A 14,910-nucleotide genomic window follows, 5' to 3' on the forward strand; every position below is an offset into this window, starting at 1 on the left:
AGAACAACAAAACTAGAAGCTGGTTCTTTGAAAGAATTAATAAGATCGACAAACTACTGGCCAGAATTATCCAAAAGAGAAAGGACCCAAATTAATAAAATTAAGAATGAAAGGGGAGAGACTACGACTAACACCAAAGAAATAGAAATAATTATTAGAAATTATCATCAACAACTATATGCCAATAAATTAAGCAACCTGGAAGAAATGGATGCCTTCCTGGAAACCTATAAACTCCCAAGACAGAAACAGGAAGAAATTGACAACCTGAATAGGCCAATAACCAATAACGAGATTGAAGCAATGATCAAAAATCTCCCAAAAAATAAGAGTCCAGGGCCTGATGGATTCCCTGGGGAATTCTACCAAACATTCAAAGAAGAAATAATATCTATTCTCCTGAAGCTGTTTCAAAAAAATAGAAACAGAAGGAAAGCTTCCAGACTCATTCTATAAGGCCAGCATTACCTTGATCCCCAAACCAGGCAAAGACCCCATCAAAAAGGAGAATTTCAGACTGATATCCCTTATGAATATGGATTCCAATATTCTCAACAAAATTCTAGCTAATAGGATCTAACAATACATTAAAAGGATCATCCACCACGACCAAGTGGGATTTATCCCTGGGATGCAAGGGTGGTTCAACATTCACAAATCAATCAGTGTGATAGAACACATTAATAAGAGGAGAGAGAACCATAGGGTCCTCTCAATTGATGTAGAAAAAGCATTTGACAAAATACAACATCCTTTCCTGATTAAAACTCTTCAGAGTATAGGGATAGAGGGAACATTCCTCAAGTTCCTAAAATCCATATATGAAAAACCCACAGCGAATATCATCCTCAATGGGGAAAAGCTGAGAGCCTTTCCCTTAAGATCAGGAACACATCAAAGGTGCCCACTCTCACCACCGTTGTTCAACATAGTACTAGAAGTCCTAGCAACAGCAATCAGACAACAAAAAGAAATAAAAGGTATCCAAATTGGCAAAGAAGAAGTCAAACTCTCTCTCTTCACAGATGACATGATACTTTATGTGGAAAACCCAAAAGACTCCACCCCTAAATTACTAGAACTCATACAGCAATTCAATAATGTGGCAGGATACAAAAATCAATGCACAGAAATCAGTTGCTTTCTTATACACTACAAATGTAACTATAGAAAGAGAAATTAGAGAATCAATTCCATTTATAATAGCACCAAAAACCATAAGATACCTCAGAATAAACCTAACCAAAGAGGTAAAGGATCTATACTTTAGGAACTACAGAACACTCATGAAAGAGATTGAAGAAGACACAAAAAGATGGAAAAACATTCCATGCTCATGGATCAGAAGAATAAGCATGCTATATTACAAAGCCGTGATCACCAAGACAGCATGGTACTGGCAGAAAAATAGACACATAGACCAATGGAATAGAATAGAGAGCCCAGATATGGACCCTCAACTCTATGGTCAAATAATCTTCGACAAAGCAGGAAAAAGTATACAATGGAAAAAAAGAGTCTCTTCAATATAGTGTCCTTCTGTGTCTCTAACTACAGGAAAATTGGACAGCTATATACAGAAGAATAAAATTAGACCATTATCTTACACCATACACAAAGATAAACTCAAAATGGATGAAAGACCTCAATGTGAGACAGGAATCCATCAAAATCCTAGAGGAGAACATAAGCAGTAACCTCTTCGACATCAACCACAACAACTTCTTTCAAGACACGTCCCCAAAGGCAAGCGAAACAAAAGTGAAAATGAACTTTTGGGACTTCATCAAGATAAAAAGCTTCTGCATAGCAAAGAAAACAGTCAACAAAACAAAGGCAACCCACAGAATGGGAGAAGATTTTTGCAAATGACACTACAGACAAAGGGCTGATATCCAAGATTTATAAAGAACTTCTCAAACTCAACACCCAAAAAACAAATAATCAAGTCAAAAAATGGGCAGAAGACATGAACAGACACTTCTCCAAAGAAGACAGACACATGAAAAAAATGTTCATCATCATTAGCCATCAGGGAAATTCAAATCAAAACCACATTGAGATACCACCTTACACCAGTTAGAATGGCAAAAATTGACAAGGCAAGAAACAACTAATGTTGGAGAAGTTGTGGAGAAAGGGGAACCCTCTTACACTGTTGGTGGGAATGCAAGTTGGTACAGCCACTTTGGAAAACAGTGTGGAAATTCCTCAAAAAATTAAAAATGGAGCTACCCTATGACCCAGCAATTGCACTCCTGGGTATTTACCCCAAAGACACAGATGTAGTAAAAAGAAAGGGCCATATGCACCCCATGTTCATAGCAGCAATGTCCACAATAGCCAAACTGTGGAAAGAGCCAAGATGCCCTTCAAAAGACGAATGGATAAAGAAGATGTAGTCCATATATACAACGGAATATTACTCAGCCATCAGAAAGGATGAATACCCAACTTTTGCATCAACATGGATGGGACTGGAGAAGATTATGCTAAGTGAAATAAGTCAAGCAGAGAAAGTCAATTATCATATGGTTTCACTTATCTGTGGAACGTAAGGAATAGCATGGAGGACATTAGGAGAAGGAAGGGAAAAATGAAGGGGGGGTTCAGAGGGAGAGACGAACCTTGAGAGACTATGGACTCTAAGAAACAAACTGAGGGTTCTAGAAGGGAGGGGAGTGGGGAGATGGGTTAGCCTGGTGATGGGTATTAAAGAGGGCACATACTGCATGGAGCTCTGGGTGTTATACACAAACTATGAATCATGGAACACTACATCAAAAACTAATGATGTACTGTATGGTGATTAACATAATAAAATAAAAAAATTAATATTAAAAAATGTTTCTTGATGATTATGTAATACAATGGAAGTGTTAGTTAATGCTAGGACATAATCATTTCACAACATGTAGGTATATCAAATCAACACCTTGTACATCTTAAACTTACAGAGTTATGTCTATTATATCTCAATAAAGTTGGAAAAAACTCAAGTAATTTGGAAATCAGATCAATTTAGCAAATGATATGCACTACAGCTTATATCATTTGCCAAACAGTTTTAAGAAATATGTAGTACATGAATTAAAAGGAATTTTAAAACTTAGCTTCATGTTTTTTTATTTTAAATTACCCAACAATTTATTAACTATTTTGAGCATCGCCTCTGCCTGCTACATGCCAACAGCCTCAGTCTTGTTCCTGTACTTCTCTCTCCTATTAGACTAGAACCCACTCCATTGCCCACCCAGAAGGCAGGAATGCCTTCCCTCTGGTCATAAGGTCTGCTCCAAACCGCTAGAATGGACCTTAGAGATCACATCCAGGTTTCACTTTACACCTGGGAAAGTTGAGATCTGGCCACAGGACCAGACTGGTGCAAGAACAGGCAGCCGTGAGGACCCAGAGCTCCTGGCTCTCCTCAAGAAGTCACCCTGAAACATAAGGGCCAAGAACTTACACTAAGATGTGGGCTCAGATACCAGCTTTGCCACTTACTAACTGTGTGACCTTAACTGTTTAATTTCTTTTCTTTTTTTTTTTTAAAGATTTTATTTATTTATTTGACAGAGAGAGACACAGCGAGAGAGGGAACACAAGCAGGGGGAGTGGGAGAGGGAGAAACAGGCTCCCCGCTGAGCGGGGAGCCCAATGCGGGGCTTGATCCCAGGACCCTGGGATCATGACCTGAGCTGAAGGCAGTCACTTAACCAACTGAGCCACCCAGGCGCCCCTGTTTAATTTCTTTTAGTCTCTGTTTCCTCATCTGCAAAATTTAGATAATCCTACCTCCTGAGGTCATTGAGTCAATGAAACTGTGTGTATGTGTGTTAAGCTCTCATTATCATTATAGCTTTAATGACTACTCCAGGAAAGTCTCTTATTTTCTCATCATAACCTAAATAGCCCTCTCCTCAGAAACCACAGCCACCATAAGCACCTGAAAAGGCAGGAAGCGGGAAATGAAACAAGAGGACAACTGACTCTAGCTTGTGTGGATAAACAAAGGAATACAAATGGCCTTGACTTTAATATCTGCTGGCTCCAGTGTCAGGGTGGCTCTAGGGCACCATCATAGGGTCTGGATTACTTACAGAACTGTGCTAGGGAAAGCAGGCCAGCGCTCAGACACATAGCTCAAAGCCGCCTGTGTTAGGACCTGAAAAAGCCTGGTCTTGGGTCAGCAATATCTTACACCCCCACTGTTGATGCAGAGGCACTTCTCAGCAACAGCTTTGTAGATAGATATCAGAACTCACCACTAGCAAAACACCATCAATAAAACTAAATTAAGAAAAAAAAGTTATAGAATTGGTAACCCCCCCCTCCGTCTCACCCCCACCACCACTACCACCGCCAACTGAAAAAGATTCATGATTAAAAAGGTGAAAATATCAGATTAAGAGAAAACTAGCACAAGCAGGATAAAACTAAGTCCCCTGGATCCTGCTTCAGGGCTGTTCTCTGTTGGGGTCATGTTCCAAATAAACATAAATCAGACTTCAAAAGCCTCAGAGTAACATAGTCTTTAAGGTATCTTGAATATGTGCAAAAGAGGAATTACACCACAACTAGAGAACTAAACCGAACCTCCTAAAAATCCTCCCTGGCCATCCACACCTCCTGCAGCCAAAGGTGCCCAGCGCTGCAGCACTCTGCTTCCTCACAGCCTCTTCAGGGCTTTCTCCCAGGCGGCCTGGGCCCTGTCCAGCACGCACTGGCTCAGTTCTGCATCTGCTCCGTCCACTGCCCCAGTCAGCCCTACGGAGGCTGAGGCGGGTGCTGAGCAATGGTCCCTCCTCCTTAGCAGGCAAGAATGGGAGGCTGAGTATGTATTCTTTACTACTTTCTCCCCTAGGAAACCATTTGTAATGCCATCAGAGACCTAGAAAGCCCACAGTAGAGTTCTAAAGGCCTGTATTACAAGCACCGGAAATCCACTCCTTGGGTGGATCACTTTCTTCTCCTATTGCTCAGAAGAGACCACTACGATTGGAATCTATTTGGGCAGATCCCCCTACAGGTTTTTGTCACCTACAGACTGTTCTGTTCTCTTCACAGTTTTAAATGAGACCCTGATGACTTGAATTTTAATCTCTTACCTGCTTTTAGTCTCCTTTGTTTTATCTTCTCAAGTCTGAGACAGATGCCGAAGAACCATGTGACCTTTACCCGAACCTCACCACTTTTAAAGGGCTTGTTTTCCTTGGCCAATTTCTTGTGAACAATTGAGAATAAAGCCACACACAGGCTTGGTTCTCCTGAAAGGGAAAACCATTCTGTTAGGTTCTTATTTTAAAGAGTCTATGTGGCTGGCTCAGTCTGAAGAGCATGTGACTCTTGTTCAAGCCCCATGTTAGGTGCAGAGAATACTTAAATAAAAAACTTTTAAATAAAATAAATGGTCTACATTGAATGACACTATGGAAAAATATTATGGGTATTTTTGTAATACAAAGAACTAGGTTATATCCAAACCACAGTGGCTCCAGATTATGACATTATTCAACAGACATTTCAGGTGCCCAATGTCCCATGTTTAAGGGCAAAAAACTTTTTCCCTCATCCCTGAACTGAGTTCACTCTTGCAGTAAAGGTGGCCATGCTATAGCATAAAGCCCACAAGCTCTGAAATCATAGGACCCAAGTTCAAGACATGGCCCTAACTCTTCCAGACTCTAAAACCTTGCTCAAGTGATAAAAGATTCTATTTGCTGATCACCTAGTAAATTAAATGTAGCTATAAATTCTTTGCAGCTTTTCTCATCAACAAGGGAGTTTCTCCAAACTTTGCATTGTGACTGGTCTTGTGATTTGCTTTGACTAATTGAATGTGGCAGAAGCAATATTGTGCAAGTTCCAAAGCTTTGTAGCTTCTGTCTCCACCATGTTGGAATGCTTCCCTGGGACCACAATGTAAGAAAGGTAATCTATCCTTCTGGAAGAGAAGGAGCCACATAGGGAAGAAGCAAGGCCTCATAGCCCACATCTAACATCAACTGCCAAATATACAAGTGAGGTGTTCTTGGATCTTCCAATCCAATTGGACCCTCCAGCAACCAGCATTTTGAGCCCAGGCAAAACCAGCAGAGGGGCCACCCTGACAATCTACAGAAGCATGAAAAATGAGTCATTGTTGCTTTAAGCTAGTAAGCTTTGGGGTGGTTTGTTACAGAGCAAAGGTGGAGTCTTCATTCAAATGGGATGTTAATGCCTATCCAACTATTCATTTGTTTATTCAACAGTTATTGATCATTTACTATATAACATCTGTAGTATATTCATATGTAATTTTGAGAATCAAATGAGATATTAGATGTTAATATACTTGGTAATATAGTTTTATTGTTATCAACACCTCCCTTTCACTGAGTTCCCATATGTTTTAAGCACTTAAACGCACTTTGTATTTTATCCTCCCAAGGGATCAGATGGCATCATTTTCAGTTATCTCTGATGGAGCCAATCCTTTGACACCTGCCCTTCTATTCTCATTAGCAGATAGGCCTTCCATTGGGTAAAGGACCTCCGGGACTTTCTTCTTACAGGGTCAGAAATTCACTCATGATGGAGAACAAAAACTATTAATAAAGCACTAATATAGAGGACTTTCTATTACCATCCCAATAAGAACCTTTTTTTAAAAAAATCTCTAATAACTATAATAGCTAACATTTATTGAGCACTTACTATGTGCCACGTGCAGTACTAAGCTTTTTAGTGAATGGTCATTGGACTCAACAGCACACTGAGGTAGGTACTATTATTATCCCTATTTGGGGGTAAGGAAACTAAAGACCTAGTAATGTTAAATAACTTGCCCAAAGGCAGACAGCATGAAATGGACCAAGATTCAACTGCTGGTAGTCTGAGCCCAGTGCACTACCCTTAACCACTGCCCTGGTCTACTCACTTTACCTTTTTGAGGCCACGTTTCACCATGGCTCCCAATACTTGTCCAGGACTAAGAATGTGTTGTTGTCAAGCTAAGCTCATTGGAGGTCAAATTGTGTGAGCTTGACCAAGCCACCTCCTTCTCTACACCTCTGCCTCACATCAGGTAAATTAAACAAAGGGTTAGACCAGGTAATGTTGAAAATCCCTTCCTGCCCTGAAAATTAAGATGATAAATTCTTTCCCAACATCTTGTTATATTCCAAGTTTTACTCTCTTTCTTATGAACACAACTAAAGAGCATTAGGGGAGAAAAAAGAAAAGCAGAGGCTATAAAAGTATGTTTATTAACTAACGTAGGGAAATGAAAAGGCAGCAGAGGGGATTCTATTTATATCTCCCTTGAGGATTATGCCTTAATCTATACTGTTTGATTTTTTTAATGCATTCATTCAGAGCTGAGACCCTGTAGGGTGCTCTTTAAGTCTGACACTGAATGAAATAATTCAATTAAAGTAGGCTTGAGGCTTTTACAAGGTATTAAACTCCCTGAAGAGATTTAGGACTTGATCAAGGCCGCTTCAGCACCAGGGCTGATGAGACCACAGGAAAACAGAAGGGGGCTTGATAACAGGGGTTTCTGGAGACATTTGAGGAGTCATCCCAGGCTGCTGGGAGAGGGGGCTGTCAGAGCAGAAGCGGTAGCTCAGGGAAAATAAACTCTGCCTGAAAGCTTCCCAATAGTTCACTGGAGTCTGACATTCACTTCATCATATTACCTTGGATAAAACCTATCCTTCCATAGCAGAAAATGAAATCTAGTAACAGTCTTTAACAAGTACCATTCATTGAGCATTCTCTATATCCTAGGCAGGATATTGACCTAAGCACTTTTCATGCATTAGCTTATATAGTCTTCATAGCTGTATGACGTTAAAAAATCATCAAGCCCAAATGGATAAAGATGTGGTGTATATATACAACGGAACATTACTCAGCCATCAAAGAGAATGGAATCTTGCCATTTGCAATGAGGCAGCTGGAGAGTATTTTGCTAAGCGAAATAAGTCAGAGAAAGACAAATACCATGATTTCACTTATATGTGGAATTTAAGAAACAAGACAGATGAACAGAGAGGGGGAAAAAAAGAGGTAAACCATAAAATAGACTCTCAACTATAGAGAACAAACTGAGGATTGCTGGAGAGGAGGTGGGCTAGGGGATGGCTTAAGTGGGTGACAGGGATGAAGGAGTACACTTGCTGTGAAGAGCACTGGGTGTCGTATGCAAGTGTTGAATCACTAAATTCTAACCTGAAACTAATATTACACTGTATGTTAACTAACTGGAATTTAAATAAAAACTTGAAAAAAACCATCAAGCCCATTTTATAGACGAGAAAACTGAGGTGACAAGTAATGCCAGGACTTGCCCAAGTTTACACAGCTAACAAATTGCAAACTAAAACCCTCGTCTGTGGTGGCAAAGCCAGTGCTCTCCAGCACTATGCCACTTCAAGCGCAGGTGGCATGTTATTGCAGGAAACCGAACCAGGAGAAACGCATGCATACAAAAAAAAAAAGAAAGACACAGTCTCTTTCCTCAGGTGCACACAATCTGGTCAGCAAACATGACTCATGTCAGAATAGCTCATACTAAATTACAAGTAACTAAGGTCAGATCCAAACCTGAGAACAGGTTTCCACAGGGGCAGGGCAGAGAGAACAAGATTACAGGAAGAGGATAGGAAAGGGGCACAGTGAGGACCTTCACAGTCTTGTGTCTGCCCAAGACTGGCTAGTTATCCACCTTTTTTTTAATGCACTGCTAAAATTCTGACTCCAATTCCAATGTATAAGGGATTCTTTCCCCCACCAAGCAACTCTCCAACATCACCTGGGTGTCCTATAATTTTACTCCATTCTGACACTATTTACCCAGCTACAACATTGGATTCCACATGTTAAGGGCTCAGTCCCACAGACTGCACCCCCACCTCCACTTCAGATACAAGCACAGATTTTCCTGACCCACCAGTGATAGGTTGGAAGTTCCAACAACCCCCTCCTTATTTTCAATTAACTTGCTAGAGCAGCTCACAGAACCTGAAGAAACATTTTACTTACTAGATTACCAGTTTATTACAAATGAAGGTAACTCAGGAACAGCCAGCTGGAAGAGATGCATGGGACAAGGCACGGGGAAGGGGTAAGGAGCCACCATGACTTCTTGGCAAGCCAACTCTCTCAAGTCTCCCTGTGTTCACCAGGCCGGAAGCTCTTAGAACCCAGACCGTTGGGGTTTTTATGGAGGCTTCATTACACAGGCACAACAAATTAACTCATTGGCCAATAGTGATTGAACTCAATACTCCAGCCCCTCTTTCCTCCCTGGAGGTCAGAGGGCTGAAACTAGAAGTTTGAGCCTCTAATCATATGGTTGGTTCTCCTGGAAACCAGCCCCCATCCTTAAGTGCCATCCAACTATCACCTCATTGATACAACAAAAAGACAATTTTGTCACTCTTACCACAGGAAATTCCAAGGCTTTTAGGACCACCATGCCAGAAATTGGAATGAAGACCAAATGCCTATTTATTATAAATCACAGTATCACCACCGAGCATTCCATGCCATTAGGAACTGTGTCTTCCTTCCCCAGTATCCAGCACACAGATTTTGTTTGGAGGAAGCAAGAATACCTGAAAGAAAGAAAAGAGAATATACAAAATGAAGTAAGCCAAAGAACAAGAAATCTCAACCCTAAATCTAACCATTCTCCACTGAAGAAAAAAAGGGGAGACAGGGAGAGCAGAGCAGGGCAGGGGCACTCAGAGGAGGTAGGGTCCAGGAGGATGTGAGATCCCTACTTATGAGAGGAGAAAACTCTCTAACAGCCTGAGATATAAGGGAAGCCATTTTATGTTTCTTTCTAAGTCAACATGATTGTGTATAAACTTTAAAACAAAAACCCTGATTTATGGCCCACCAAGCATACATTGTGCACCTGCTTTGTGAATAAGTAGCCTAAAGGAAAACCATCTTGTCCTTAAGATATTAATTAGTGCTCCTACTCCCTGCATTCCTTGTGTTAAAACTTATGATTCCTGCCGACATACTAATGTATAATCTTTCGAGCTCGTACAAGATGTAAAACATATATAACCCCATGTAACATTCTCCGGAACACTTTCTTCCCTGTGAAGACCCTGTTTCCCGGGGAACTTGTCCTAACAGGCTCAAATAAAACTCTCTTTCTTACTTTTAAGGATTCTGAAAGGTTGGTTATTTTGCATCAACACTGTCTGATCAGTTGCAAGAGATGCCAACAGCTGAAATGACCACTCTGAATTGCTAGCCTTAGATCGTACTTATGAATCTTAAGAATGCATTAGAATCAACTGGGGAACATAGTAAGCCAAAGATTGCTGATTTACCCCCACAGGTTCTGATCAGGGAAATTCTGCATTTTTAACTACTTCCCAAGTGATACTAATGTTGCTGGTTTAGGGTCTACCAAGAAACCTTCATTGCCTATTAGAATCACCTTGGGGAGCTTATAAAAACATCCAGAATCCCTGGGGGTGGGACTAAGTTATTTATATGTTTAAGAACTGGGCGCCTGGGTGGCTCAGTCGTTAAGCGTCTGCCTTCGGCTCAGGTCATGATCCCAGGGTCCTGGGATCGAGCCCCGCATTGGGCTCCCTGCTGGGCAGGAAGCCTGATTCTCCCTCCCCCACTCCCCCTGCTTGTGTTCCCGCTCTCACTGTGTCTCTCTCCAACAAATAAATAAATAAATAAAAATCTTTAAAAAAAAATTATGACTAGGTGATTCCAGTGTGCAGCCAAACTAGAGAGTTAGTAATGTAGAAGCATTACTTGAAATTCATGGGCCTGACATTCATACCCATAAAATAACAGCAAATATTTATTGAACACTTAACATGTAAGTCACTCCACTGAGTACATTACTGCTTGATCTCATTTAATCCACACTAGAACCTTTCAAGTAGGGACTATTATTCCCATTTTACTGATAAGGAGAGTGAGTGAAATTAAGTGATTTGTCCTAGGCCATAAACTGGTAAGTGACAACCTGGGAATCCAGCTCAGGTCTACAACTATGCAGACTCAGAACCACAAGACCTCTAAATTTAGCCCCTTCCCCAAGCCACTCAGTGCTCTGGTCTCTGCCTTAAATCTTCAGTGTTTGGCTGAGTCCAGATGCCAACAATTTAAGCTGGAACAACTGGAATCAACTTCATATTTGGCATCATTTACATAGATGATATAGATGATAGATCTGTATTCATAGATACATATATGAATAAACAAATGCAAATCACAGAATGGTTGTTTTCCTAAATTCAATCCTTTTCTAAACCCCGCCACTGTCCTGTTTATAGTCCTTCAATGGCACTTCCAAAAAACAGTTCAAAATCCAAATATGGCATATTCAAGGCCCTTCATGATGGAGCCCCTGCCTGGGACTCCATAGGCCCTCACACTTCCTCCTTGCTTCTCACTATCTACTCTCAGCACCCCAGATCCAACCAGGCCACCATGCCTTTGTCCCTGTTCTTTCTCCTTCCTTCCTCCCTGTCTTCCTGGAGAACTTCTACCTATCCTTTAAAACTCAGGTCAACTATCACTTCTTAACCAAAATCCTCTCCCATCTCCCTTCTCAGAGCAATGACAGCAGCACGTGTATCATATTCCATTTTATCCTTACTATTTCTCATTCCCTATACCCTTAATCAATCCACAGAATTTCCAAAAGACCTTTGTGAAAGGATCCTGGCTCTGCCCTGAGAATGAGACTTTCCCTAAAGACCCTTTCAGTGGACAGTACTCTCTCCCCTGCTCTAGGCCTACAGATGGGGTAGTATCCTTTTTCCTCTCTTCCAGACCACTCTCCTCCCTTCCTCTGTAAAAACCCCTGCAGCTTTGAATCGCCTGTTATCAGATTGCACCACCCATCACCCTCCTTGTTACAGTCCCAGTCCTTAGCTTACACCCTTCATTCCTAGAATATTTAGTTCCTGGCTGGCTGTCTCTTCCTCCAAGCTCAGGTTCCCTGGTCCATTGTTATCATTGCTCCCTCTTGCCCAATCCCCTGGCCTCTTCACTCTGTCATCCTGGCTAAACCACACATGTCTTGGTTAGAACCAAGTCTCTGTCTGCTCTGCACCTACACCCTCTGAAAGCTGAAAGGAGCTGGAGAGAAATAGAGCCATGCCAACTGGGTCGCTGTAAAGTCTGGATCGTGAGCCTCAAGCAGTAAAGTCCATGCATCCTTCTACCTTCCTAGATGATTCTTTCATGCCGTTTCCTTTCTCTGCAAACCCCAAGTCCCCAACCACATTTTCAGCCCTTGACTTGGCTTCTCTAAATCATTAAGAGAAGAAAGGCAATCAAATAGCAACTTCCACAAGCTCCCACCTTCACTTCACTCTCCTGCATGTGCACCCACATTCTCTGATGGCTGTGAGGTAGACAGCTTCCCCTCTGACCACCAAGGATTCCAGATGCTGCAGCATCACTAAGCCCATATTCTGCCCTCTTTGGGCCAAATTCTCTAGCTCCCCTGGATTGGATGACACCACAGAGACAGAAGATAAGCCATGATGGGATGTGGATTTCTTTTCTTTGGTTAAATTAGAAATTTAAACTATTCCTTTGGGGGCGCCTGGATGGCTCAGTTGGTTAAGTGTCTGCCTTCAGCGCAGGTCATGATTCCAGGGTCCTGAGATACAGTCTTGCATCCAGCTCCTTGCTCAGTGGGGAGCCTGCTTCTCCCTCTGCCTGCCACTCCCCCTGCTTGTGCTCTCTCTCTCTCTCTCTGTCAAATAAATAAAATCTTAAAAAAAAAATTTATTTTAATAAAATAAAATAAACTATTCCTTTGTGCTTTGTTCCCAAGTAGAGGATAAGGCTAATGATATGCTAGTATTTCAACATAAAAAAGACTGGCATCCCTGTATTGTTCCTCTGGTAGATGCCCATTTTTCTGGCTTCTACTCATTTCAAGTACAGTGACCCGGAGAAGACAAATAAAATAGGATTTGAGTCCTTAATGTGTTGTGTGTTTATTTGGATTTACCAAGACCAATTCAATCAGTAAAAATAAAATCTTATTCAGTCTTTTCCCCTTGTAATCATTGGAAGATCTCAGAAGTGAATAGTGTATGGGGGTGAGAAGTATGTGTGGAGGGAGATGGAGGTAAGATGAAATGCTACTTTTTGTGAGCTTTTTAAAAAAGTCTTCACTTTTCCCAGACAATTTTTGAAAAAGAGTACCATGTATGATTTTTCTCTCCTTCCTTTCTAGCCCAAACTGTCAACAGTTCAAATTCCCACTTTCCTATTACACTAGTTAAGCTTATAGGAAAGAGTATTCTAAGGGTATTTGCATTTTAATTTACATTGAAGACTTACACATCTGCCTTGGCATTATGCAAATGCTTTATGTCTGTTATTTCCATCTTTATGCTCATCTTCACAGGATTGGTAGTGTTTTATCATCATCCCCATTTACAGATTTGGAAACAGGCTTAGATAAATTCAGGGATCAGCCCAAGGTCTCTAGCTACTAAGTCGGGGAGCTGCGGATCAAACATAGGCAGTCTGACTCCTGAGTGTGTATAGGAGGGATGTCCCAACACCTTCTGTTAGTTCCCCTCTCTGAGATTCACTCAGTTGTATCCTACAGTCCATTGGGTATTTAAGAGGAGAATGGGATGAATGGGGTCAAGTTTCACTGAGAAGATAAAAGACGAGTTAGGTCAACAGAATAGATCACTGCCTCAGGATAAAAGTCAGCAAAGGCAAAATGCAAATTCTAAGTAGAAAAAAAAACCTATTACATTTTAAATTCTTATCTGCTAACACAGTGGAAAGGGTGGAAAACCCGAGTCTCTAAGTAGCTTAAGGAAGCAATCTAAGATACTGATTTCTAGAATGAAAACTGCCAAGATTTAAAGCCAGGCTCTTCTTACTATGTGATCTCGGGCCACTTATTTAACCCTCAGGTTCTTCCTAGGCAAATAGGGATAGTAATAGCAGCAACTTCAGAGTCAAGTTGGTACCAAGTGTTCACCAAAGGGACATTAAACTTTGAATGCAGTATGAGAGACTGAATAGACAGTGGCCAGATTGTTTGTAAAAATAAAACTCTAACCCACTATCTGCAACCAGCCCAGGAAACCAACCCATTATCTATAGTAATGAGCGCAGGAAACCAGCCTACTTACTGTTTGTAAGTCTGACGTATAAAAAGACCACTATCTCTAGAAAAAAATCCATGAAACCAAATAACTTCTGAAACAATCAGCCTCAAATTGTCAGGACTTCATTCATAACTGGCACCTTCATTGAATTTTGTCCTCACTTCTAACTTAGAACCAACCAGAGAGAGCCAATCACACCATTAACCAATCACACAAGATATCCTGCTTCTAATTAGCCCACCTACAACTTCCTCATGCTAACAGCCTTTAACAGGAGTGTACCTGAAGTCTTCCCTTTTCTTCTCTCTAAAGCCTTCCCACTACTCTGCCTGCTTTTGAGTCTCAACCAAAACACAAGTTATGGTGGCTGAATCTCTTGTTATATCCCTTGAAAGTCCTGACTAAATTGATTTCACCTGTTCCCATTGGGTTGGTCTTCATTTATTTCCACAAACCTTAACTGAGTTCATTCAGGTGAGAAATGATGGGAACTTAGAGCAAGATGGTAACAGTGAACATGGTGAGAGGTGAGCAGATTCAGGACATATTTTAAAGGTAGAACCTTCACAAGTAAGAGGTGAGGGAAGGTGGTGATCAGGTTCTAGGCCGGTAACAAGGTGGGCAATGGTGCCATGTGCAGAGATAGTGAAGGCTGGAGTATGTACATTCCCAAACTGGAGGAACAGTGCTTTAGGCTTACCTACTCCCATCACACACAGGAATGTAAATAGCTCCAAAAATCCTCTTTAAGAGACCATCTCAGCCAGCCCAACATGTGGGC

General features: G+C 41.2%; 1 long non-coding RNA gene across 1 annotated transcript in view; it reads right to left on the bottom strand.

The window, feature by feature from the left end:
• Positions 1-14,910, bottom strand: part of LOC135365415 (uncharacterized) — a 155,200-nt gene that overhangs the window by 82,523 nt on the left and 57,767 nt on the right. Inside the window, exons 2-3 of the long non-coding RNA XR_010413228.1 lie at positions 9,431-9,602; positions 5,109-5,267 (exon numbers count right to left, since the gene is read on the bottom strand). This is a non-coding gene — a long non-coding RNA (uncharacterized LOC135365415). The remainder of the gene's footprint in view (positions 1-5,108; positions 5,268-9,430; positions 9,603-14,910) is intronic.

Source organism: Mirounga angustirostris, unplaced genomic scaffold, assembly GCF_029215605.1.
Source record: "Mirounga angustirostris isolate CCGP_5_RB_7025 unplaced genomic scaffold, mMirAng1.0.hap1 SCAF_7, whole genome shotgun sequence".
Lineage (NCBI taxonomy): Eukaryota > Metazoa > Chordata > Mammalia > Carnivora > Phocidae > Mirounga > Mirounga angustirostris.